This window comes from Balaenoptera acutorostrata, chromosome 1 (assembly GCF_949987535.1).
Source record: "Balaenoptera acutorostrata chromosome 1, mBalAcu1.1, whole genome shotgun sequence".
NCBI lineage: Eukaryota > Metazoa > Chordata > Mammalia > Artiodactyla > Balaenopteridae > Balaenoptera > Balaenoptera acutorostrata.
The window spans coordinates 46,848,915-46,872,109 of NC_080064.1; the positions used below are offsets into that span (position 1 = coordinate 46,848,915).

Below are 23,195 nucleotides of genomic sequence, written 5' to 3' on the forward strand. Positions count from 1 at the left end.
AGTCTAAGAATTAATAGCCCCCTCAACCCAGGAAAGGCGTTTCTTTTTGTTTTCAAATTTGTTTTGTGTATCTCCTCTCAAGAACTTGGAGAACTTGTGAGATTGACCTGCACTAGACTTTCTGTGGCTCTTTTGAATGTTAACCATTGATGTTTAAGCAAATAGATGTATAAGATGGTGAGTCTGCAGTTTTGTTTTGTTTTCAGCCTTCCTTAGGAGCAGGAGTCTGTGTTCAGGAAGAGGAGGTTTGCAAGGAATCATGTGAGGTGAGGTGGTCTGAATAATAGGCCCTCAAAGGTGTCCATGTCCTAATCCCCAGAACCTGGGCTATGTTACCTTACATGGCAAAGGGAACGTTGCAGATGTGATTAAGTTAATGATCTTGAGATAGGGAGATTATCCTGTGGACCCAATGTACTCACACGTGTCCTTAAAAGCTGGAAGTGGATGCAGAAGTTTAGATCAGAGAAGGGGATGTGAGGATAGAAGCAGAGCTAGAGTCAGAGGGGGATTTGAAGATGCTTTGTTGATGGCGTTGAATATAGAGGAAGGGGCTACAAGCTTGTCATGGGATGAAGGCAGCCTGTAGAAGCTGGAAAAAGGTTTTCCCCTATAGCTTCCGAAAAGAACACAGTCCTGCTGACACTTTGATTTTAGCCTAGCAAAATCCATTTTGGACTTCTGAATGCCAGATCTGTAAGATAATAAAATTGTGTTTCTTTAAATACTATATTTATGGTAATAATAGCAGCAATATGAAACTAATACATGAAGAATACCTGAAATGTCTCCCCATGGTAGACATTACTGCTTGGCTACCTAATGGCCATTCCTAACCCCCTCCTTCCTTGCCTTCTTCCCAGGTACTTGTATTTCTAGCCTGCTTTGTACTCTGGTGATCATGTGACCCAATGAGTCGTAAGGAAAAGTCAGCAGGGGAAAGTGTCTTCTTTCCTGAAAAAAGAAGCTAGGTACTCGGCGAGAGCTCTCTCTCACTGTCTCAGCCATCCCCTGATTTCTTACTTTGAGAACATACTGTGAGAATGTGATGTCTTGAGCTGCAGCAGCCATCTTGGGACCATGAGGTGAAAGTCCATACATCACACCCTCAACCATCCTTAGGATCTGAAACCATTGCTAGGTCATCCCAATGCGTCATAACCATTATACTTCACTTCCTAAAATATGTCCCTAATTGCTCTCTCAGGAGCCACACAATTTCCTCCAGAGAATTATATAAAAATCAATACATATTTATTGACTGGTCCAGGCTCCAGGCTGAGCATTGGGGTGAAGATATGGATTAAGCAGTCCTGTTCTGGAGGAGTTCACAATGTATTTATACGATTTTCTTCGGTTACAATTATGCCAGAAACCCAACTTTATAGAGGTGCTGTGAGACTCAAATGAGGCAAGAAATAAATCTAAGGTAACTAGCATGGTGCTTAATAAATGTTAGTATACTGTGATTATTAGAGGACTTTCAGTTTAGAAAGCTCTTTTATATGTTTTTCATTTTAATTTTCATCTTCATAAAGATCTTGAAAATAAGGAGAATAAAATTGTTACTCTCCATTTGCAGATGAGGAAACAGAGACCCAGATTTTGTAATACTTTCTCAGTGGCACTGAAACCCCATGGCTGGGTGCTCAGTAGGTCTCAGGTTTCCTAATTTCTGCTTTGCTGTTTTTTTCCCTCATGGATCATTCAATGTCAAAACAGGTAAAAATCATCTGGCTCAGGGATGGCAACTAGATTTTTATTTACTTCATGTGTCAGCTGTGGGCTACTTGTCCCAATTGCCTGAAGCAATGTATTATGTCCTGCTTATGGGGAAAGGGTGCTGTGATTGATTAGTAATGTTTGCATGGGCTTTTGGTGGATGAGTGAGGGTGGCATGTACTTGCTCTACCTGATCTAGTCCAACTCTCTCATTTAACCAACAAAGAAATGAACTTTAGAGAAGGAAATTGACTTACTCAAGGTTACATAATGAACTAGGGGCAGGGCTGGGACTAATGATTTTTCTCACTTCAGTCCAGCTTCCAAGACTACCAGTCATACTTAACTATTTAAACATCCCTTTTCTAGGGAACCCTCATACACTGTTGCTAGGAATGTAAATTGGTGCAGCCACTGTGGAAAACAGTATGGAGGTTTCTCAGAAATATAGAAATAGAACTGCCATATGACCCAGTGGTTCCACTCCTGGGTATATATCCGAAAAAACCCAAAATACTAATTTGAAAAGATGCATGCACCCCAATGTTCATAGCAGCATTATTTTCAATAGCCAAAATATGGAAGCAACTTAAGTGTCCATCAATAGATGAATGGGTACAGAAGATGTGTTATTTATATACAATGGAATACTACTCAGCCATAAAAAGAATGAATCTAAAAAATACAACAAACTGGTGAGTATAACAAAAACGAAGCAGACTCACAGATATAGAGAACAAACTAGGGGTTACCAGTGGGGAGAGGGAAAGGGGGAGGGGCAAAATAAGTAGGGGTAGGGGATTAAGAGGTACAGACTACTACATATAAAATAGATAAACTACAGGGATATATTGTATAGCCCAGGCAATATAGCCAATATTTTATAATATTATAAATGGAGTATAACCTTTAAAAATTGTGAATTACTATGTTGTACACCTGAAACTTACACAATATTATAGATCAACTATACCTCAATAAAAGAACTTAAAAATACCCATTCTTTTTCTTACCTCAGTGGATTTCCATTGTTTAAGTGGAAATCATTGAGGCAACCTAGAACATTAAAGACCATAGGCTCTAATCTCAGCTATGACGCTCTGTAGCATTAAACACACTAATCTTGTTGTGCTTACAGATGAATCTGCTTCCCCTGCATATCTTCCCCTATCTCAAAGAAACTGGACAGCATTGTGAACTAGATGTTGCTTAAGACATGTCAGCTAAGAAGTTTAACATGAAAGAAACACTGTGGCATAGACTATGTAGAGACCTTGAAAGGCAGCTTGAGTGAGTCAATTGGGCTCTCTGTGTGTGTCAAGGCTGTAAGCTGGAGAGGAAAGAATGGCTAGATTTGCACTTTGCAAGAAATAAAACAAAAAAAGAAATCCTTTCACCTCCCAGGTTACAGAACTCTGGCTTGATTTTTGACATGTGATTGGGCTTTGGAAAGAATCCCATTTCCCATGGGCATTTGGCCCTTTGTGAGAGAGGCTGGGTTGCTCTCAGGTTTTAAAGTAATCAAAAGCTCTGGGCCCTTCGGGTTAGGAGGGAGAGCAGTGACCCAGGCTGATGCGGGGAACTCTGACTGGCTCTTTCAGTTAACTGTAGCTCCTTAGGCCCTGGGATGTATGCTTGGTTTGTAAACTGTAAAAGCACCTTGCAGGTGATAAGTAGCATTTCTATGGTCTGAACAACAACATAAATTATTTCTGCACTTTTCAGAGAGGGGCCTTGGGGTCAGAGGGAGTCTGTGGAAATTCTGCTTATCAGTGATAGTGAACTGGAGTGGCCTGGATAATTGAATCTGTATACTGGGTCTTCTAGCAGAAACATTATAGACCGTAAATGCAGAATCAGATCATAAAAAGTTAGCCTTTATGGTTTAGTATTACTATTGCCCTAAAAGTCAATAGTTTAATTTTAAATACTCCATGGCATTTCAAAGTTTACAAAGTCCTTTTCCACGTATCATCCTGTTGATTTTCCACGAGTGGCAGGGGGGAGTCTCCCTATTTTAGAGGAGAGGCAACAGAAGTTCAGAGATGCTGAGTGACAGGTGGAAGGTCAGGCGATGAATCACTGGAGAGGCTGGGACTTGACCTGGGACCTTTGGGTGCCCAACCCAGCGGTATTTCTGTCTCATTGTGGTGGCCTTTGCAGGGTGAGTGTGGTTACCTGGAGTCCTGAGGGAGGAGCGGAGGTCAAGGCCAGGGGAGGGGCACGTGTGGTTAGAGCAGTTGGAAGTGTTGGACTCGGGGTGGGCTTGCGTCGGTGGAGGGCTGGGCAGGCAGGATTCTGGGGGTGCAGGACACGGCATAACCAGGAGATTGGTTTGTTATCAGCTGTTATTGATTGAATTCTTACTTTGAATTAGGCAATGTGTTGCAGGCTTAACATTCATAACCTCATTTAATTTGTAGCAAGCGCTATTACTTTTAGGATGTGCAACCTGATTCAGGAAGGCTGAACATCTGGCCCAAAGTCACACAGCTTGGGAAGGGATGGGGCCCAGGATAGAAATCTGGTGTATCAGCTCTGAAGCCTGTGCATCTGATGATCACGTGAAGCCCGAATTGAGTGAGCCCATGAGGTGTAGTATTGGGAAATAAAATTGTAAAAGTAGGCTGGGGCCAGCTGGGGAGGCTCTGAGATGCCAAACTAAGGAGCCTTGGGCATTGTCTTGTGGGCAGCGGGGAGCCACTAGATGGGAAAGGAGAGCAGAAGTCTGCCTCTCCTTCCTGGGTCAAATGGAAATCTTACTTGTAAGTCAAGAAGGCGCACGCCTGGTACCATTTCCATGGGCTCTCACTCTGCTTTACCCCCATTCCCACTACACCCGTCCAATTTCTTCTAAAAATAAAGTAAGAATCATCTAAGAACCTCTGAAATTCTGAAGCCATTCTTGCCGTGAGCTTGGCGAAGTTCCTGCGAGTATGCAGAGGGACAGTCTGGCCCGGCCGACTCTTGCCTCTCTCTCTGGCCAGCAACCTCTGCACGGCTGTTCCCCAGGGAGTGCGCTCTGGCATCCTCGACTTACTTCATGTGCCCCTAAATAAACACTGTGGATTTAAATGCTCCCACGGGGCCTTTCTAGAGAGAAGAGTGTTCCTGAAACAAAAACTCAGATGACGTTGACACGTGTCCAGCTCATTGGTCTCGCTGACGAGGGACCGCATTCCCGGCGGCCCATTCAGGAGGTCTTTGCTGATGCCACAGGGCCTGGCCTGGACTCCTTGCTGGCCTCACATGTCAGAGTGGAGGTGGCTGTGAGGGATGTGGGAGCTTGCCGGGACCTTTAGTGGGGGAGTGACGTGATGTGATGGGCTGTGATGGAATGGAGTGGCCTGGTCCAGATGTGCCCCGTGTGTCCTTCACGGGAGGTGTGGCTTCACGTCTGTGGCCCTCTCACCCCCATCAGATAGTAGAGCATATCTGTCTATTGCTTTATACTTTGTAAGGATTGTATACATACGTGAGCTCATTGAATTTTCTCACAGCAACCCTGGGAAATATTATACAAGTTATCCGAAATTTATAGGTCAGGGCACTGAGCCTTAGAGGATGTCTCTTGGACAGATCTCAGCGTCCTATCCTCCTTCTTCCCCATACAACTGTGTAATTGGGTGAAGCTGGATTTTAAAGACTACCAAGGCAGGCACTATGGGGGGCAATTCTTAGGAACGACCCGTGGTGTGCTGCTTAGCAGAGGGAATGTGTGCTGTCTATCTGTCATCTGTCCTTGCAGATCCATTCTCTTCTCTACTTTACTCTGCACCCTGGGAAGCTGACCCTAACAGACTCCTTCTGTGGGTTCCATTGCCCCCTGGCTTCTGGCTGGGTTCAGCCAATGGTTGGCACTGACAGGGGATTGGGGGTGTGTGGAGAGTGACCTGGCAGGGGGTTCTCCCAGCCAGGAGACCATGAGTTGGCTAAGTTCTAGGCAGCCTCGCTGCCACTAACCCCAGGGAACTGCACTCCCCCTTGATGGTTTTCTTGAACTCTGCTCACATCTTAAAGAAGAGCCCCTTTATTCACGTCCCGCCCCCATTACAGATTTAGTGTACTACCTGCATCTGCTGGGGACCCATACAGCTCACTGCACAGGTAGTGAACTTGAAAAGGTTGGTTGTCACACACACTAAAGAAGGTATTGAGTATAAATGTCTGCTATTGATCTGCAGGTTGGGTAAGGACGGGCTGTGTCTCTCCAGGCACTAATTGGTGGATTTGAATTTTCTCCCGTTGGCCTCTTTCTTCTCCGGCTCCTGCCCAGTCAGGAATTTTCCACCTAGTAAAACTTCCAGATAATTAAATGTCCACTTTAAATGCTGTGAATCTGGAGCGAGTGACTCAGGGGCAAGGGAGAGGTTATTCTGGTGCCAGCGGTGCCTGTTTTGTGCCTCTTGTCCAGTGAGGGCCACGGTGGTGCCGGTGGTCCAGAGATGCACCCCCATCAGACCCTTCCTGCCACAACAAAACCCCTGGTTGGCAAGAAGGTTTAACTTAGAGACTGTTCGATTATGTATGAGTGATCATGTTTGTGGATACATTTGTAAAGTGGATGTGATGATTATCATAGCAAACCCTGGCCAAAGCAGAGAAAGGAGAAAACCCATGAAAAAGCCTGCGTCTGATGCAGCTCTGCTCTGATATCCAGATCAGAATTGGAATTATCTCCATTTCTTTAAAGGTGCAGACAGTTAATCCCGCAGCTCTATGCTCTGACCAGAATCTGTCATTTGTATCTGGCAGATTGCTAAAAAAAGATCCCCAGTGAATTATTTCTCCTATGTCATGTCCCTTTGCAGTGTGACCTCGCTTGCTCCTCCCAGCGAGGGGTTGGGGTCCATTTCTCCACCTTCTGGAATCTAGCTTGGACTTGTGACTTGTTTTGGTGAGGAGAATGCAGCAGAATTGACATCCTGAGATTTAAGGAGCCTTTTCAGAAGGTTTTTACTTTCACTCAGAGGAAAACATATTTACTATGTAAAGAAGCCCAGAGTATCCATGTGGAGAGGCCACGAGGAGGAAAACAGACACTCTGCAGAGCAGAGAGGAGGGGTCCCTGCTGAGCTCTGCTGGACTTCCCTGGTGGCGCAGTGGTTGGGAATTCGCCTGCCAATGCAGGGGACACGGGTTCGAGCCCCGGTCCGGGAAGATCCCACATGCCGCGGAGCAAGTGGGCCCGTGTGCCACAACTGCTGAGCCTGTGCTCTAGAGCCCGCGTGCCACAACTACTGAGCCCACATACCACAACTACTGAAGCCTGCGCGCCTAGAGCCCGTGCTCCCCAACAAGAGAAGCCACCACAATGAGAGGCCCGCGCACTGCAACGAAGAGTAGCCCCCTCTCGCCGCAACTAGAGAAAGCCCGCGCGTGGCAACAAAGACCCAGCGCAACCAAAAATAAATAAATAAATACATTTATAAAAAAAAAAAAGAGAGACACCACTGCAACGAGAAGCACACGCACCTCAACGAAGACCCAACGCAGTAAAAAAAAAAAAAAAAGCCTCAGAATTGGGAGCAAAGAAAATGATTGTCCATCCTTATAACTGAGAGCAAAGAAAATGATTGTCCATCCTCATAACTGAGAGCAAAGAAAATGATTGTTGTTGGATGCCAACAGGGTGTGGTGTGATTATTATTTGGGTGGGTTATTATGCAGCAGTAGAAAGCTGGTACACTATCATGTCCAGCTTTACTTGACACACAGGGTGATGGGCTTGGAACCCATGAATTCACAAATATTAAGTGAATATTTTTTCAATAAATACTTTATGCATTGTCATCTACTGGAAAGAGTCCAGTCTTGGATCTGGGTTTGGATCCTGACCCTGTGGGTGATCTTTCTGACCATGACTTTCTACATTGGTTAAACAAATGTGGAGCATAGTGAGATTATAGGAGATAATGAACGTAAAGCACATGGGCGTAGTGAGCACCAACAAATGCGGCCATTAGTTCACCTTTATGACTGTGAAGAGGACAGGGTCTTTGCTTTCAGTATTACAGGTTAGTGAAGAAGTATAGTTAATTTGGGGGATGAATATGATAAATTCCAAACTAACCATACAACAGAGTCCAGGCAGGGAGAGAGGGATTCCTTCCAGGGAGTGTCTTCCTAAAAGAGGTGGCATCTGAACCAGGGCTCTCAAAAGAAAATAGATTTTAGCAAGCTGGCAGTCTCTGGCAATCTCTAGATGACAGGCGGTCTCCTTAATGACAGCAATTCTTGTCACTTGGGGTTTTATGTATTGTTGGATTTTATTCCTTGTTTATCTTTGCAGCTTTTTCCTCTTAAAGTACAGTATACCCACAGATCAGCACCAGGGCAGTACAAGTGGGAGGTGGTAAGTGGAAGGCAGAGTGCTTCCATATGGAGGGGCCAGGATCTGTCTTTCCTTTCCCCCAAAGCCTCCAGCCCTCAAATACCACTGCTCTGAGTGTAAACAGGGATACACCAGCTTGGATTCCAGAGCCACTGAGCAGGGCTGGATTTTAGCCAGCTGCACATGGCATTTTGCCTTCCTAGATCCTTCTGTGTCAGCAGCCAGTGTGTTGGATTTTATACAGTCTGGCCGAGAGTGGCAGTGGCCATGGGCCTCGGCCTACCCTTCTTGAGTTAGGTAGATAGCGTTTCAATCTCAGCTGCATCATAGTTTCAACTTTGGCTAGGTTACTTCACTTCTTTGTGTCCAGTTTCCTTCTTTGTAAAATGGAGACACTTAGACCTCTTTTATAGGCTGTTGTGAGGATTAGATGAGGTGACACATGGAGGACTGCCAATCCTGTGCCTGGCAGGCTGCTGGCCCTCAACAAATGCTCTTTCTTTTTGTCTTCCTCTCCTGCTCTGACAGGTTGGTTTTCCTTTAAATAATGCTCCCCTCCCTCCCCCTTACTTTTCTCAGTAGTGCTGTCCCTTTAGCTCTGCCTCACTCTTAGCTGCTTCTGTTGGCGGGAAGAGGCCAGCATCATAGCACTTGTGAAGACGGCAAGTCTGAAGAAGGATTTGAGTTCAAATCTGAATGCTACTGTTCACTGGCTTGGTGACCTCGGGAAAGTTACTTATGCTTGCTGAGCTTTTGTTTTCTTACTTGCAAAATAGGCATCCAAATATCTACTTTATACAACCCTTTTGAGATTAAATGACTTAATGAATAAAACATACCCAATCTGGAGCTTACTCAGTGTCTCTCCCCTTCATCCAGGAATATGTGGTCCCTCGTCATGTTCCAACTTGTGTTTTGGCCAATCACTCTGGCTTCTGTACACCCTTCACAGGCAATAACCAAAGGGACTGAATTTAATGACACTTCTAGAGTTGTGTTCTCTGGTGACTCATCTGGAAAATAGAGCCAGGCATTGAATGAGTGTTCTTTTGGCTTATCCTCGAGGCCTGGTTGTCCTACTTAACTGGAGCCAGCATCCCGAGAGCAGATTCTGTGGTGGTGTGGCCCAGGGAGGAGCTGGATTTGCCACCCCTCCACGCCAGATTCTTCCCCAGGGCCTGGGGCTGTGGGAAAAATAAGACAAGAGTCTGCCTCTGAGTAGCTCAGAGTTTAGCAGAAAGGACCAAAATATAAGGGTCTGACTTTACAGTTTGGGCTGCAGATATTGTCCTCCAAGTGTCCTGGAGCGCAATCTTCTCTCTAACTAACTCCCTCCTGCTCTTACTAAAAGAAGCCTATTCATTCTCCTCCAGGAACCCTAACAGGGTTCCTGGATACTCACCACTGTGTGTGTGGGGAGGCCCAGACCTGCTGTCTCCCAGCTCATCACAAGAATCCAGGAGGCAAACCCTATCGTCTAAGGCAGGAGGTGCCCACCTTCCACAGGAGATGGCTTGCTTTGGGATGGTTTGGTGGCTGCTGGGTGCTTGGACAGGGGACCTGATGTAGCAGTTGTAGTGAAGGGAGTCTGAAGGAGCCTTTTTCTCTATTCTTCTTGTTGCTACTGACCAGGTTTCTTCAAGGGTGGATGATTCTCCTTGCCAAGGTTGAACTTTGGCACTGATCAAATGGACAAATTCTTGCCTGGTAAACATTGCCAGATGTGGCAGAAAAGGCTGGTACTCACCAATATTCATGTTCTTTTCTTCCTCCTGGACATGGAGCTCAGCTAGACTCCCAGACTCCCTTGAAGGTACGTGTGACCACGTGACTGGGCTCTAGCCAGTGGAATGTGGGTGGAAGTAATGGTACCAGTTCAAGAACTGGCCCACGTGTGATCCTTGCTCTCTTTCTTCACCCACCTGCTGTATGGAAGGAACTCCGAGGACCTACATGGAAGGGGGCTGGGTTCCTGAATAACACATAGAGCAAGCCTCCCATCCCTACCACCTGGCACTGGGCTGTGGCATAAGACAGAAATAAACTTGTAATGGGTTCGACTATTGATTTAGTCCCTCAAGTGATTTCCTCTAAAGTGACTTGCTGCCCCCATTTCTAGATATAACAGAAACTGACCTCATTTGAGGTGGCCCTTTTCAAAGAGTCAATTATACAAGTGACCAGGAAAATCCAGTACAGTGAGACGAAGTGGTAACAGGGACATGCAGAGGCTCTGGGAGCTCAGAGAAGGCTCTTAACCCAGGCTCGGAGGCTCATTCAGGAGAGACTCTGCCGAGCAACTCGGAGGGCAAGGTGGGGGATGGTGAGGATGAGGAGGAAGAGGCAAGCAGGCGCTAAGGAATCTGGGGCAGGGTAAGTGGTAGGGGGTTGAGGCCTCTGGCCAAGGCCAAGTTAGGAGTCCCAGTTGAAGGAGAAACAAGGAGCCCTAGGGCAAAGCTTTAAGATCTTGAGTCTTGTAAGAGCTGGCTTAGTTGGCTTGGTTTTAGGATTCAAGTCTGGGGAAGGGTGTGTGCAGTTGAACAGGAGACGAAGCAAACAGAGCCATCCAAAGTCTCCAAAGTACTGTCAGTTGGCCGGGCCTACCATAGGATCTGCAGGGAAGCCCCTACATGCATCTGAGGTATTCTAGGTAGGGAGTGGTGACGGATGATGGGTTTGAGATCCATTTAAGAGATACAGCAGGACTTGGTGACTGCTGGGAGGAGAGGAGTTGAGGCCAATATCCAGCGTTTTGGTTCAGGTGTCTGAATGGAAGGTTCTGCTATTCACTCACAGAGGGGACTTGGGATGAGCGGTATCGTGGGGTAGGTATGAAAATGGATCTGGTTTGGGGAATCTTGGGTTTGAAGGACCATCCAGTTCCTGGCTCCATTTTCCAGATGAGTCACCAGAGAACACAACTCTAGAAGTGTCATTAAATTCAGTCCCTTTGGTTATTGCCTGTGAAGGGTGTACAGAAGCCAGAGTGATTGGCCAAAACACAAGTTGGAACATGACGAGGGACTACATATTCCTGGATGAAGGGGAGAGATATTGAGTAAGCCCCAGATTGGGTATGTTTCATTCATTAAGTCTAAGTCATTTAATCTCAAAAGGATTGTATAAGGTAGGTATTTGGATGCCCATTTTGCAAGTAAGAAAACAAAAGCTCAGTAAGCATAAGTAACTTTCCTGAGGTCACTGAGTCAGTGAACAGAAGTTTGAAGGGCCTCTGGGACACCCCGCAAGAGAAGTCCAGTAGGCAGGTAGCGATTGAGTCTGGATCTCGTGAGTGTGGTTGGAGCTGGAAGGGAGTAAGTGAGAGGAGAAGCAGGCCAAGACCGAATCCTGGGGAGCACCGACACTTATGGGATGGACAGATAAAGGAGGGCCCTTGTAGCTCCTTTGGGTTCCCCCCAGCTCCCAACAACAAGCCTCCCTTCCTGTTTAGGATACAACCATGCAACGCCCGGATGGTTTTTTCAGCTTCAGCTTCATTTCCCTTAGACTAGCTGTTGGCTAAGGCCCAAACATGCTCCCTTTCTGAGCCCACCTAAGCTGGGATAACCCCACCAAGGCAAGTTCTGTTCTGCATTAGGACCCTGCTCTCCTAAGTCTTTATATCCAGGCTTCGGTTTTCCACCCCCGGCTGCTTCAGCCTCAGTCTTGGAATTGGAGTTGGTGGCAAGGCCTCTGGCTGCATAATTCATTACGGGCCCCGCTCTCCTCCTCAGGCAGCCCACTGACAGTCTGACTCAGGCGTGAGTTCACACTTTGGGAATTTTAATAAATGCTGAGCATCCCAGCCAGACCAGATTTCTCTGTTTCTGTGCCAGTGGCTTCTCTAAGGTGATCCCTTCCCATTTGTCATCCTCTGTGCCAGACTTCCTCTGGCCTTTTAATTAAAGTCCTCTACCAAAGAAGAAAGCATTTAGAAGGTGTGGTGAATGCTCCTTTAAGCTAATTGACCAAGATGTCTGAACATTCATGTGGTTTTGTTTAAAGAGTCTGACCTGGGTCAGGAACATTTGCTTTCCGTGGGGTTCATTTTTTTCCTTCTTGAAACTTCCACAGAACATTATTTTTTCAGATTGATCTGAGCCAAATATTCCCCTAACTTGCCCAAGTTGTCACAGATGATTATCTGGCAAAAAAAAAAATACTGTAGACCTATCTGATTTGGTGTTACCGGTTGCAGAATTATCAGATTCCATAAAAATCACCCAAAGGATTTCTCCCCGCCCTTATGAAAGCATTACTTGGGTGTTGCTCTTCATGCCAGAAACCACTATGATTCCTAATTGGGCCTTTTAACCACCGTGCTACTCTTTTTATCTCTAAGACTGCTTTTCCTGCAGTGACCCGGTGGGTTCACTAGGAGATGGATCCTCCAGCCACCCTGGACACCTCCTTCTTTCTCAGGCTCCACATTCAACCAGCTACAGGCTGATTTGTTCACTACATATTTATTAACAGTGGACCATATGACAGGGATTATGTTTCAGCATTGGGAGTAGAGTGGCGAGCCAAGTGGAAGCAGTGCCCACAGTTCTAGAGATTCCATTTCACAAGGAAGACACTGAAACAAGCAATTACAATCGAGAAGGGTAATTCTTATGGTAGGACTACACCACTGTAAGCTTTCATTTAGCTCGGGATAAACAAATCTATCAACGCGAAGTTAGCTTTATTTATTTATTTTTAAAATTTTTATTTATTTATTTATTTATGGCTGTGTTGGGTCTTCATTTCTGTGCAAGGGCTTTCTCTAGTTGCGGCGAGTGGGGGCCGCTCTTCATCACGGTGTGCGGGCCTCTCATTATCGCCTCCTCTCTTGTTGCGGAGCACAGGCTCCAGACGCGCAGGCTCAGTAATTGTGGCTCACGGGCCCAGTTGCTCCGCAGCATGTGGGATCTTCCCAGACCAGGGCTCGAACCCGTGTCCCCTGCATTGGCAGGCAGATTCTCAACCACTGCGCCACCAGGGAAGCCCCGTGAAGTTAGCTTTAAATTGCAAAGGTCTTATGCAAACATTGGTCATTCATTAATATTATCAATGAGTTCTTAGAACCTACTCTCAAACATGAAAGGAAAGGAGGAAAGGGCCCAAGCTGTGGGTTAGTGAGAGACAAACGAGGAGGTGGAAGCCAACGGTGAGAAAATGCGGGACGGGATGACCAGCTCCAGGACTGAAGAAAAAGTTCATTTTTTCAAACTGCAGAGTTACTGGTCTCTGTGGTGAAAGGGAATTTCTGAACCGTGAAATGGGAAGGAGGCCACCAAGACCGCTTAAACCCTTTGCCTTTACTCCCCACTCTCTGCTTCCTACCCAGGAGGCTGCCGTTGAGGGAACTGGGCTGCAGGGAGGAGAAGGGACCAGCCGAGGTCCCACAGTGAGCCAGTGACAGGCCTGGGCTGGACCCTGGGCCTCCTGACTCCTGCTCCAGGTATTTTTCTCACTATACATTTTTTCTTGGTCAGGGGCACCCTTAATTCAATAAAAACAAAATTCACAATTTCCTTTCTGACCAAGGACATCCTGTTTTACCGTTGGGTGTCACAAACACAAATACAAACTGATTGGCAGCCTGGTCATGTGCTCTCCCAGGCACGATACGGGCTGGGCCCTGGCCTGGTGCCTGCCTTTTCGGGGCTGCTGGTGGTTATGAAGGGATCATCACAACACCTGGGTGGTGGTCATGGTGGGGGAAGGGAGGGGCCTCCCAGCAGGCTCTGCAAGGGCAGCCAGATCTGCGGTATGCACTGGACGGCCCAGGGACGCCCTAAGCTTGCCACCCTGGGGCCCCCAATTGTCCTAATAGCATGGGAGTTGGTCAGTGTTGAGGCTTCTCCTACAGGCTCTGCCCCAGAGCTCCTGAGCCATCCTGACTTGGGTGCAGGTCCAGCTCTCTCAACTCGGTGGATATGGAAGGAGTCTTGCAGCCTGGAGTGAGCTTGGGGTCGCCTGTGTGCCTGGGGATGATGGCAAGACCTAACATTAACTGAGAGTTTACCACCTGCCCAGAATTGTTGAAAGTGCTTCACGTGGGACAGCCTATTTAATCCTCCCGACAGCCCTGGTAGGAAGGTATTGTTTTGAATAGCTGTATCATACAGATGAGGAAACTGAGGCACAGAGGCACCTCCCACAGACAAGAAATAGCTGCACCAGGATTCAGACCCAAGCAGGATGATTTCAGGGGCCATGTATTGAAGTATTAGGGATGCTGGGAATTGCAGCCCTCTCCCAGCTGGGTCCCATACAACTGGGCTTTTGCCTCAGATTCCCTGATCTGTACCTCAAATCCTTGATGAGGTTAAGACCTTCTATATTAGTCAGGACTTAGTTGCATGTGTCAGAACTCAAATTGGTTTAAGCACAAAAGGAACTGGGTTGGCTTCCTTCACTGGAAAGTCTAGGGGTTGTGCTGAATTAAAGCACAACTGAAACTAGGTGCTCTAATGATCAAGTCAGGATTTTCCTTCTTTTTCTCTTGCTCTGTGCTCCTTTGTATTTGCTGCATTCTCAGGCAGGTGCCTCCCAAGTGAGGAAAGGTGGCCACCAGCAGCTCCTGGCTGGTGCTTCTCTTCCTAGTTTTAGGAGCAGATTCCTGCCCTAGTTTTAAGAGAAGCCCCTGTACTGACTCTCATTTGCACTAACTCTGGTCATGTGCCCATCCTGAACCAATCACTAGGACCATTCCCTCCTAGGGATTCCACTGGCAGAATTCCACTCCTGAGTCAGGATGGAGCCAGTGGAAGCCCTCTTTGAACCACTTGGACTGGGAGAGTTGAAGGTGGAGAGGGGCCACCAGTGAGCGACCAGCGGCTTCGTGTCCATCCCAGCTCACCTGGGTTGCGGCAGAGTGCACAATCCAGAAGATCAAGGAATAGCCTTGTGCATCAGTCAGGAAATAGACGGCTCAAATTAGGAGGCATTGAGAAGTTAATAAGGGCACTCTTCATGGCGGAATGGCGGGTAAGGAGATCACAAGGGATGTTGCGGAACTTTGGAGTTAACAGCAGAGAGGTTTTTTACCATTCCTTGTCCTGAAAGGGTGAGGGGGTGGTAACTGGACCAACGAAGAGAGGGCTGTATGGAAGGGCGCCCCCCTACAGCATCTGGACCTGCAGCGGAGGGATTCAGCCAGCCTGTGGTGACCAAAAAGAGAGGGCACTGGGGGAATAAATACCCCAACCTCTTTATTCTCTTCCTTTAATCTTTGGATCATATTTCCCATTGTTCCCATGAGGACAAGGACACCCATATAATCCATATGTCAGCCAGCAGGGACAGAGAGTCAAGTATAGAAAGCTGGTAAGTGGTGGGAGGAGCCTGGGCTCAGCTGACATATTGGCATGTGACCTTGTTGTTTCTGCCTTGAGGTTATTGGAGATGGGAGCATTTATTTAGCATAGAGGAAAAAGGGCTAGCGTGTCCTGGTATACTGTCAGCGTCCTGGTATACTGTCAGCGCAGACAACTGGCTGTCCCGGACTGAGGGAAGGCTGTGGGTGGGAGAAGAGAGGTGAGCTCACTCAGGTCCAAAACACACCAAAATTTAAAAAGTAGGGTCCAGAGACTTCACTGGTGGTCCAGTGGTTAAGACTCTGCACTTCTACTGCAGGGGGCGCAGGTTCTATCCCTGGTTGGGGAACTAAGATCCCGTGTGCTGTGCAGAACGGCCGAAAAAAAAAAAAAAAAAACGGTCCACATTTGTGAATAGATTCTGCCTTTTGAGGAGGTGGGGTTGGAACTGAGGGGTTGGACATCCAGTTCTGAGTGGTCTTTAAAAGTGTAGGCTGCCTGAGTTCAAGTTCTAACTGCAAGTTTGGGAGAGGTATTGGCTTGGCCAAAAAGTTCAGATTTTTCCATAAGGTGTTACAGAAAAGCTGAACGAACTTTTGGGCCAATCCAATACTTAAATTGTGCCTCAGTTTCTTCATCTGTAAAATGGGAATTATACTATTACCAGTCTGATGGGGTAGTGGCGCAGATTAAATAAAATTGTTCCAAGCACTTAGAACAGTCTAGTACATAGTAAGGGCTCAGTACTTGTTAGCTGTTATTATTGTTATTATTATTGGCAAGAGCACTGAACAGAGAGTCTTCAGACTTATATACCAGTCACACTCTACTACGACTTGTTTTGTGCCCTTGGGCGAGTCACTTTCCTTCTTAGGCTTTGTTTTTCTCTTCTCTAAAGTTAAGGGGTGGGATTCAAAGTTTCTGAAGACACATTTTGGCTAGAAAATTCTAAATTCTGCAAGTCCCAAGTCCATCACAGATTTTGCAAAGGTGCCCAAAGGGGAAATGTGTTTCCAGGGCCCCTCGGACTCCTGCTAAAGAGATCTCAGGTTTCTCCCCACAGCATCACCTTGAGGAGTTCCCAGTAAGGGGGACCTATATGGCTCCTCCCCGCAGGTGTCTCAGGGCCGCGTGCTCATCTGTCTTTGATGGCCTCCACCTGCAGGAGATCTCCTGGATGCTGCCAGGGGGAGGGGCCATCCCTTTGCTGCTGGTCCTTGGGGCAAATCACTCACTTGTGAAGGTCTCTCCTGAGGCCTGAAGTTCACCTTCAGGAGGGCCCTGAGCTGGCTGGGCGTGGCATGGGACCGCTGGGAGGCTGTTACACCATCCGTGGGTGAGTAGGATGGCCCAAGGCCAATTAATGTTCTGAAATCTCATCTGGGGTTTTCAACTGCCGATTTGATCTCAAATAGCTTGAACTCAGGAAATTTGCCTTCCAGTTCTCTTTTCCTGCTTCCTCATTGTGTTTCTTCTATTCCTTTCTCTTGATAAAGGTAAGCCCCTTAGTCTGGCCTCGGGCATTGGCTCCGCTGCCTCCCAGCTCTCCTTGCTGCCTCTGCGGCCCTTGCTCTCTGAGCTCCTGCTGCTCTGGGGGCCTTAGTTCCTTGATTATGCCAAGCGGTTCGCACCTCAGGGGCTTGGCACATGCTGTTCACGTGCCTGGAACACCTCTCCATCCCTTTTCTCATCAGCTAACTCCTACTCATCCTTTGGATCTCAGTTTAAAGCTCATTTACTCCTTGGAGCCTCTGTTGACACCCATGGTTACCAGTGGTTACAGGTTTGGAGGATGTTCTCAATGTCTATTTTCCCGACAGGACAGGGAGGGCAGGGCTGTTTCTGCCCAGTTCATGCTGGCCTCCCTGTGCCTGGGACAGAGTCTGGTGCTCGGTCACTATTTGTAATTAATTGATCCTTCTCCATTTGTTGCTGCTTCTCTTCTTCTTCCTCCTTCTTGTCTTTTTTTCTTCCCATCTTCTCTTTCTAAAATGCAAACCTGATGACGTCAGCATCTGTTAAGATTGTCTGACTTTCCCATCTTCTTGGATAAAGGTTTGATTTACAGGACTCACCAGGACGGCTCCTTGCCCTCTTCCCAACCCTGTCCCCACAAGCACTTTCTTTCACTCCACCCATGCCCGCCCCCACCCAAATGCTCTTTCCCACCTTCAGGCTTCTTCACAGATGGACTATCTTCCCTGACTGTTACCTCCAGTTTTTTTAGTTCACAGCTCAAGGGTCCCTTCTCTTGGAAATTTGCACTTAACCTTCTGGACTGACCAGTTGCCTCTTGCCTCTCCCACAGTCCCTTGGGCCTCCCTTCCTCATGGTTCTGGCCCTGCTGGGTTGGACTTGTCTCTTTACTTTTATTCCTCACTACAGTGGGAAGGGCCTTAAAGGACCATGCCTCCATTTGGAATCCCTTGTATTTATTGCCTTGCACACAGTAGGTACTCAGCAGAAGTTTACTGAATACTGAGTTTTGTTAATGATAGTTAACTGGGTCACGTCCAGCTTTGTATTGAGATAACATATCACTTACTACCTGAACAGACATAACAGTTACTCCACCCTTGCCAATGACTCTCCAGTTTTGGGGTATCGTGTGTTTAGGGGAGATGGCTCCACCCTCAGTCCCAGGAGGATGAATCATGGTTGGTTTAAGTCATCCATGGTGGTCTCAAACTCTTTGTCAGTAATTGGTTTGGATATGGACCCACCAAGCATATGGTCCCTAGGACTTGAGAGGAATCTCACTGTGGGGCTTCTGGGAAAGAACTTTATTGCTGATAAGAGAGATGCACAAGAAAAAATGTCCCCTTTTTTAGATAGAGTGTCCTTGAGTGATCCCTGCTGCAGCCATCTTGTGACCATGAGGCAAGAAATCGGCGACATGCTGAGGTCACAAATCACAAGGCTGGCCAGCACTGAGCCTTTGACGACATCTTCCTGCCCCCGAATTAACCAAATGTAGAATTTCCCCTCGTTCCTGGACTTCTGGCTACGTGGGTTAGTAAACCTTTATTGTTTAAGCTATTTAAAATCAAGTCTTCTGTTACTTTTAGCTGAAAACATTTAAACTGATTAACTGCCCGTGTGTTCTTGGGCAGGTGACTTATTCTTGCTCAACTTGAGTTTCTTTATCTGTAGAAAGAGATGCCAGTCTTTCTGCACATCTTTTCATTGGTGATCTTGTAAAAGACGTGAATTTACTTGGAAAGAGGGCAGAGCTGCACGAGTAGAAGAAGGGGTTGGCATCGGCCCCTGCTAGGGGGCTGGATGGGATAAAAACACTGGAGATGGCTTGCTCTTCCTCTTTGTTTTTTGACCAGGTGGTAGGTTTAAACATCGAAAAGTATAGAATGAACTTACACAAAGCAGGAGGCTGGGTTTCACTCAGCTGCTTTCTCACCAAGCTGCAAAATCCAGAAGCAAACAGGGAAGTTAAGCTCTGCCCCATGTCGTAATGTCTTTACTATATTGCCCTGGTCACATACATTATTTTTTATTTACCTGAATTGAACTTTTAAAGGAATGAAAGAAACTGTAGAATAACATAAGGTGAGACTTTCCCATCCACTTCTTCCTCCCATTTGCTAACTCACACTGCCCACACCACTGCCCAAACCAACCACTATTTCTCACTTGTTTTTCTGCCGTAGAGGTGTTTTATGTACGTACGAGCACAGAGTACACAAAATAGAGTATTATTCCTCCACTTTTTTTTTTTTAACTTAATCAGTTTATCACTGTTCTGCACTTTCACTCAGAAGTATATTTTGAGATTTTTCCTTAACAGCACGTAGCAAACTTAATTATTCTTTTTCTTTTGTAGTATCACAGTATTTCATTGTAGGATGTATCAATTTATTTACTCCATTCCTCATTGGTGGTCCTTTAGATGTTTCTAATATTCATTATTACAAACTCTGTTGTAATGAATAACCCCATGATTAGTCTGGTTTAACCATAGGAAAAATTTTTAGGAGCAGAATTGCTGGGACAGAGGATATATGCATTTACAGCACTCTGAAAGGTAGCCCACTTGAATCTTAAGTACTGAATCAGGGCCAAAGGAAAAAGACTTGAAAGTCCCTTCTTTTATCCGCACCTGTACCTGTTCCAAATATCATTCTGGACCAATCTGACTACCTTTCTTTGCTCTGCAAACATTTACTGTAGACATGGGATGGCTATTCTGGTGGAGTGGCTCTTTCCTGAATGAATGAGCCTAGTTAAGAGCCTGGAGATGATTTAGCCGATGAGGACTTGAAGCCCAGAGAGGTGGAGTCATTTCTCCAGGGCTCTACAGCACAGCTGGAGCCAGGACCTCGGGCCGCTTGAGTCCCAGCCCCGGACTCTTTCCTTTGTGCAGGCTGTCTTTTTCCATCGCAGTGCTCTTCGGAAACCTCCGCAGGGAGATGCCACATAATTAAGGTCACATCTTGAATAGTGTTCTTCACAGACCCCTTGTGTATTCTTCAGTCCTGTCACATAGAACCACTCACCGCTTGTTCATTCATGTGTTCATTCATTCATTCGTGGTTCACAGAAAGGAAATAAACCTCAGAGTGCCCTGCAGACGTGGAGGGGCTGGCTGTGTGCCGGGTGGTTGCTCTGCTCTGAACTGACCCAGCGTCACCAGGAGTCGGGAGGCCAGTCCTGCCTGCTGCACGTCAAGAGAATAAAATCAGGCTGGACACCCAGGGGAAGGAACCAGAAGGGGGAGGGAACTTAAAAACAGGTCTCGTAAAGGCATGCTGGGGGAAGTGGAAGTGATTGTCTTCAAGAAGGGTTTTGGAGAGTCAAAGGTCTGTGTTCAGGCTGAGGCTTCCCCGAGCAGAGGGCCTGGGGGTTCCGTGCTGCCCCTGAGAGGAGAGGAAGACAGATGCCTGGGCTGATGACAGGCAGGAGGAAGGGCGGGAGCTGACATTGCCTGGGCTGGGCGGCTTTGAGGGGTGAGCAAGTCATTCTTGCTGAAGACCCTTCAGTGGCCTCCCATGACTTTTAGGATGAAGACCACACTTCTTGCCATGGCCTAGGAGAGCCAGCATGGTCTGGCTTCCTGCCCTCCGCCCCCCTCCCCTTCAGGCTCTCCTTATTTTACCGTCTCCCCTGCTACTGGGCCTCCCTTCTTTGATCACACCACATCTTTACCTGTTTCAATGCCCTAGCACGTGCTGCTCCCTTTAGAATGGGGCCAGTGACAAGTCCTTCCACAGTGGTATTGCATGACATAATAACAACAATGATAATAATAATAGCAGACACATTGAGACCACTCACCACATCCCAAGTATTCTAAGCATTTTACATCTATGTTAACTCATTTAATGTGCACAAGAGCCCTGTGAGGCACGTGGTGCTCTTATCCCCATCTTACAGGTGGGAAGCTATCAGACTGGGCTGCTCAGGAAGCCGACTCCGAGTTGGGGAAGGGTGTGCCGGCTGCTTACAAGAGAGCACTCTTGGGACCAGCACCCATGGAAGGAGGGGAGGAAGCGGGAGGGCCCAGGGGAGAAGTTGAACTGTGACCGGTCTCAGCCGAGACCTCAACTGACCCCATGGGATGCTCTAGCTTAGATGGTCCTTCAGTTGGTCCAAGTTGGGGGGAGGGGACTGGGATTTGAACCACTGTGTTGATCGGACATTGGACGTGAGCATGAACTTGGGTGAGGTAGTTTTCTTCAGCCAAAGCCATCCCCAAAGGAGGCTGCTAGCTGTGGGCTGTCCGAGGCACTGGGGGCCCTAAGTTCTTCATTCCTTGAAGGGCACCTGGGGGCACTGCATCCACCAGGCGCACAGAGGGCAAGCAACTGCCCCAGAGTTTTCAGGGGGATTGGAACTCATACTATACTGCCTCCCAGGGAATCCTTGTGTTTCGAATAGTGCCTGACAATTAGTACTCAATAACTATCAGCTGCTCTTATTATTATTGTTATTATTTTACAGGTGAGAAAACTAGATATTGGTGAGGTGAAGTCGTGTTACCAAAGTCACACAGCTTTTAGGGAGTAGAGGTGGGGTTTTAACTCCATTTCATTAACTAGAGAATTAATAAATATAAGCTTCATTAGAGCAGGGACTTGGTCATCACTGTTGTCACCAGGGCCTAACATGCCTGGCATATAGTAGATGCCCAGTAAAAACCTGTGGAATTAATTAGTTACTTAGCTAAAATACTTACGGAGCTTTGAGTCTGATTTCCCAGGCCTCTGCTCCCTCCACCGGCTCCCTCCACTGGCAGCCCCTTAGAGAGTATCTGATCTAAGCACCCTCATCTCACAGGTGAGGAACCAACACTCAGAGAGAAGGGGCTTGCCCAAGGTCCCAGAGCCTCTTGGTGGCTGGTCAGGACCCTTACCTAGGTTTCTGTGGCCAGCGGTCATTCTACCCATCAATGTGTACGCCAGTCACCTGCAGATTCTGACTCAGCAGGTCCAGTGGGTCTGAGGTCCTGCATTTCTAATGAGCTCCCAGGTGGAGTGAGGTTGCTGGCCTAAGACCACCCTCGGAGGAGCAAGGCCACTGGGGACCACAGACGTCTGAGAGCAGGAGGCCCCTGCGAGCCACAGTGGGTTGGTGCCGAGATTTGGTGTCCAAAGCCTGGGGCCTGTTCCTCTTCCTGCCACATGTAATGCAGGTGCTGTCAGCAGGTGGCAGGAACACCTAGCTGTGGGATCACAAATGCACTCAGGCGCCTGGCTGTTCCCGACAAGCCTCCCCTCTAAATCAGTCACCTGCCGGAACTGGGGTGGGGGGGACGGCTCGCTGTGTGTGTGTGTGGGCTGCCCAGGTGGGCTGGAGTCAGGCCCGTGTTTGAGACCAGGAGCTGCTACATATTCATGAGAGGCTCGGGGGTGCTGCTTCCCCTCTGTGAGCCTCAGTTTCCTCACTTGTGAAATGGCAGGATACTGCTTGCTAACTCACAGGTCATTGTTGTGAGGCTTGAATGACATAAGTGCATGTCAGGTCCTCAGCTGGCAGGTAGCAAATACTTGAGTGTTTGTTTTTCTTATTTTCATTTTTATGGGAGTCCAGTCTTGCAGGGAGTTTCTTGGTGATGAGGGAGGGAGGGTTGGAGGGTTACTCAGCTTCGTACACACGGGGTCGGCGGGAGGGACACCGCGTCCTCAGCCTGAGCATCATCCTGGCCTCCGTCCTTTCTCTTACCCCCCACATCCAATCAGTCACTCAGTCACCGATTCCCCTTCTTCCTAAGTTCTGAGTATCTTCCAGGTCTGCTCACATCTCGTCGTCTCCAATGCCTAAATAAGTGGACTGGGCTGGTGACTGATCAGTAATTTACTTAACTTCCCCAAGCTCCCTGCAAGAAAGACTTGCAAGAAAGAGGTCTTATTATACCCACTTAACAGATGGAAAAATCTAGGCTCACAGTGGTCAAGTGGCTTCTCTAGCTGGTCAGTGTCAAAGTCAGGATGAAACCCAGGTCTTCTGGATAATGGATACTGTGCTTTAGCCTCTACGCATTGGTCCTAGTATTCTCAGCTGTAAAATGAGGGATTTAGCTAAGCGATCTTTACATTTGTATACGTCTATCACTCGATCTTGCCCATGCCAGATGCCTTCCTTTGTCCAGCCATTGGGCCCCATCCCTTCCCTCCCAGCTCCATGTTCCGAAGCCTGCAGCATCCTTGGTCAGGGGCAAGGTCTGGCTGCCTGCCCAGGGTCTCCTTAGTCAAGCACATCTTTGTATCAAAAGTGACACAGATTCATCCTGGCGTCCTGAATCTCCTCTGGAGGAATTGTAGATGATGAAGCTTTCACCATGGAATACTGCTGAGCTCCTTGAAATCATTTCCACACCT

The 23,195-nt window shown here is 47.4% G+C and overlaps 1 long non-coding RNA gene across 2 annotated transcripts in view; it reads left to right on the forward strand.

Moving 5' to 3' along the window:
* The window catches only part of LOC130709114 (uncharacterized), a 181,425-nt gene that overhangs the window by 11,722 nt on the left and 146,508 nt on the right, over window positions 1–23,195 (forward strand). Inside the window, exon 2 of one of the 2 annotated variants that reach the window (XR_009009622.1) lies at window positions 9,689–9,869. The exons of the other annotated variant lie outside the window; for it this stretch is intronic. This is a non-coding gene — a long non-coding RNA (uncharacterized LOC130709114). The remainder of the gene's footprint in view (window positions 1–9,688; window positions 9,870–23,195) is intronic. 2 annotated transcript variants of the gene reach the window in all.